Genomic DNA, 4083 nt, shown 5'->3' with positions numbered 1-4083 from the left:
GAGGAAGACCTCCATCAAGATGGATAGGCAAAGTGGCAGCATCAATGGGCTCAAGCATGGCAACTATAGTGAGGTTGGCCCAGGTTAGGGCAGTGTTGTGTACTGTTTGCTAGGAGTCGGTAAGGATTCGATGGCACCTAACAACAACAACAACAACAACAACAAAGTACTTACTCTTGTTTTCTATAATGATTGTCTGTTTTCATAGTTATTATTTTTAGCATATAAAAAGATTATAATTTAGATCACATGTTGTTAGAGTATAAAATAAGAATAATTGTTGTTTTCTTTGTTTTTCATTTAGTAATACTAGTGTTAGATTGAGCCTGTGTGAGAAGCACTGGACTGCTAGCTAACCATGCTAACTACAAAGTCAGGAGTTCAAGCCCACCAGGAGCTCTGGGAAACCCTATACAAGGGTCTCCATGAATCAGACTGAATCTATGGTACCAAAATACTAAATAAAGGCATTAAGATAATAGATTAATTTAAATAATATGAAATAACTGATAATGCATATAATATACTGCCTGGGGGAAATGGAAATAGATTAAAAGTGTACATGGAAATTGACATCCAAGTTCATCTTTTTTAACTAAACAATTCGAATTATTAAGTGTATTTTAATAGATCAAATATATTTTGATTGCTATATATTTTGATGGCATCAATATAGTTTATTATTTTTTTAATCTAATGCATAAGTAATACTGAAGAACAAATTAAGACCAGAGTTGATTTTACTCACTGCTTCTTTTACATGGAACATTGTAGAGTTTAAACTTATATGAAATCCTTTATAGAAACACACTGTTTTAAAATAGTTTTGTCTATGTTTCACAGCTAATATGTGGCAGAAATACATTAATACTTTCCAAATTTCAGCTCTCAATACATTGTTTTGCTTTTACCAATTTGCATATAGAATATAATTTCATGCTGAAATTATTTTGAATACTTGATTTTGTACTTAAAATTCAATGCTATAATATTTTGTCAAAAGTTTTGAAATCCAGGAAATTATCACTAATTCTTAGAAAGTAGAGTAGTTGGTGAACAACTTCAATATCCTTTTAATATTTGTGTAACAGAGTGATTTAATTTATCTCTACTTTTCAGAATATTTTCATTTTGCCACCACTCTATTAGTTGCCTTGATTTGCTACTAATTCCTGTGTTTATTTTCACTCTGTAATTATCTTCCATTTTATAAGGAAAATTAATGAAAAAGGTATTCAGTAGCCTATTTAAATAAATCTACTTTGAACATTGAATAGGGGTTCTTTTAAATAGGCCATCCCCTTGAATCCAAATGGGAGTACAAATAAACTAAGCCTTTTTCATTTAGACTCTATTGACCTGATTCTACTATAATGTATTTTTGTAAACACACATCTGTTGTTTATTATGAAAAACTAAAAGTGTATTATAATTAGAAATCTGCCAGTAATTTATTTGCTTCTTGACCACCTGCTTCAAACAGGATTATATTATCTTGTGATATAATATTCCTTTATTATAAAAATTAGTTCTATGAGAAATGATATTATTCTAGGCTCTGAAATGAATCTTAGTTTTAGTGTTATTTTCAATGAGTGCTTTTTTATCATTGTTGGCAGTTATATAACAAGTTGAGTGTATTGTTTATTGACAATGTTCTGTTCTATTGAGAGTGTCTTAATTACACTGCAAAACAATTATTTTGGCAAATCAGGATGTTTTTATCCTCATTATTCACTACAATTCACAATATACCGTTTAATCAAAATCACTGGTTTCTGGACTTTTCTTCACTGAATATGTGCCTATAATTCCACAATTATTAGTAGAGCCTATCGTAAAGCAAAAATATAAAAAATGAAGCTCATTGTTTTTAAAGTACTTATGCTATATATAAGGCAGTTCTGGTAGTGTAGTGGTTATGAGTTGAGCTACTAACCTCAAGGTCAGCAGTTCAAAACTACCAGCTGTTCCGCAGGAGAAAGATGTAGATTTCTGCTCCCAAAAAGTTTTACAGCCTCACAAACCCTATACAGGGTTGCTGTGAGTTGAACTGACTCCATAGCACATAATCATCACCACCACCATGTCTTAAGTACACTTTCAAATACCTATTGAATTAGGAGTCTTGGTGTGGTGCTTTGGGATAACACACTGTACCACAACTAATTGATTTGAACTGCAAGGTATGTGGTTCAGATTTACCAGCCACTCCTACAAACACCTATAAAGGGTCACTATGAGTTAGAACTGACTCCATGGCACTTAACAACAACAACAGTTGAGTTTAGGAGATTTTAAAATTTGGTCTTTATTTTTTTAAGTCCATGAACACACTAAAAGTAGGGCATCAAAAATAATGGAAAATGATATTTAAAATATAAAGAGACTTTAAGTTTTTATCTAGTATATAATGTTATTTTCATGTTTTTTTAAACACAGGGAATACAAATTTCAATTGACACAAACTTTGTCTTTATGAGACATTGCTTGTTTTAATAATTGAATTATATATTTATGTGTATTGATAGAGAGAGGATAGCTAGACTTATCTGTCATACTTCAGACATGTTTCCACAAGGGACCTGGAGAAGGATATCATGTTGGAAATGTAGAGAGACAGTGAAAAAGAAAATGACCCCCAAGAGATGGATTGACAAAAAGGCAGCAACAATGTACTGGAATATAGCAATAATTAAGTATTTATTTCTGTTGTGCATAGTGTAATTACAAGTTGGAAGAGATTGGATGGAAGTGAACAACAACAAAAATAGAGGCTCAGGATGATTTATGGATTTTCTTTAAAAGGCAATTTAAAACTTTTGAAGAAGGAGAAAGAGGAGATTTAAAATTCAGGAATCCAAAAGGTTAAGTGGAGAAACAAAAATTAAATATATGGTATATAATTTTTATTTAGATCTATAACTGAACATATGTGTATACATCTAAAAGCTACATTAACAAATGATAAGATTATGATAGTAATGACATACCAAGTAACTGGCTATTTCTATATTTATAATTTCTAAAAATTATAAACTGTTAAAACAAGAAACGAATAAAATTTGACAAAACCTAGAAGGTACAGTCAAAGTATGTATGCAAGTGTGAATAGATATAAAATAATTATTAAAAATTGATGTTTAAAGTCCTGAAATTAAAAGCAGTGCAATTATATAGTTTTCTTTTATTCATTAATCTAGCAAGTAAAAAGTGAATCCCTTCTATGTGCCAGTCATACAATAAGCATTTTCGAATCTAAGAAAAAACACAGACAAAACATATGTCCTCATTCTATAGCTTACTTTTTTTGTGGATAGAAACCTGAAGTCAGAGTTTATGAGTACTTAAATCACTGAATATATGTCAAAAGATAATGATGATTTGTCAAATATTGAAGGTACTTGCTGTTTATGAAGGTAATTCAGAAATGTAATCTTAAACTCATTTGATGTTCTAAGAGTATAGTTAGCTTATGACTGGGTATCAGTAACTCTGTGAATAAGATGTGGTGTCTAGTTCAAATGGAGGTTGCAAATGATCTCTTTTTCATGTACTTTAAATGACAAGTAATACGAAATAGCCTGCTCTGGAGTCCGTGTGTGGTGCTGCATGATAAGCACTAGAGTACAACCCACGAGGTTGGCAGTTCAAACCCTCTAGACAATCCTGAGAAACCCTATAAGAGGTCGCTATGGATCAGAACTGACTAGACAGCATTTAACAACAACAAAAACATATGTATGTAAATGTGCGTGTTGTTGTTAAGTTGTCTCTTCATTCCAACACATACTGATCCTGTATAGGGTCTCTGTGGCTTTAAACCTCTGAGGAAGCTGAACACTTCTTTTTTCTCTTGCAGAGCATCTCCCATAGATATGCATACACGTGTAAAATTTTTGAATAGCAATGTACAATTCTTATACTCAGAACACTATGATAGTGGAATTCATTTTTTTCATGTTGAATGAATCATTCTTACACTAAGGAACTGACTGTTATTGTTGTTAAGAGCCCTAGAGTCAGTTCCGACACAAAACAACTTTGTGAGGAGCAGCTGGTGAATTTGAACTGTAAACCTTG

Source organism: Chrysochloris asiatica, unplaced genomic scaffold (genome assembly GCF_000296735.1).
Source record: "Chrysochloris asiatica unplaced genomic scaffold, ChrAsi1.0 scaffold00229, whole genome shotgun sequence".
NCBI lineage: Eukaryota > Metazoa > Chordata > Mammalia > Afrosoricida > Chrysochloridae > Chrysochloris > Chrysochloris asiatica.
This window is presented reverse-complemented; position numbering follows the sequence as displayed.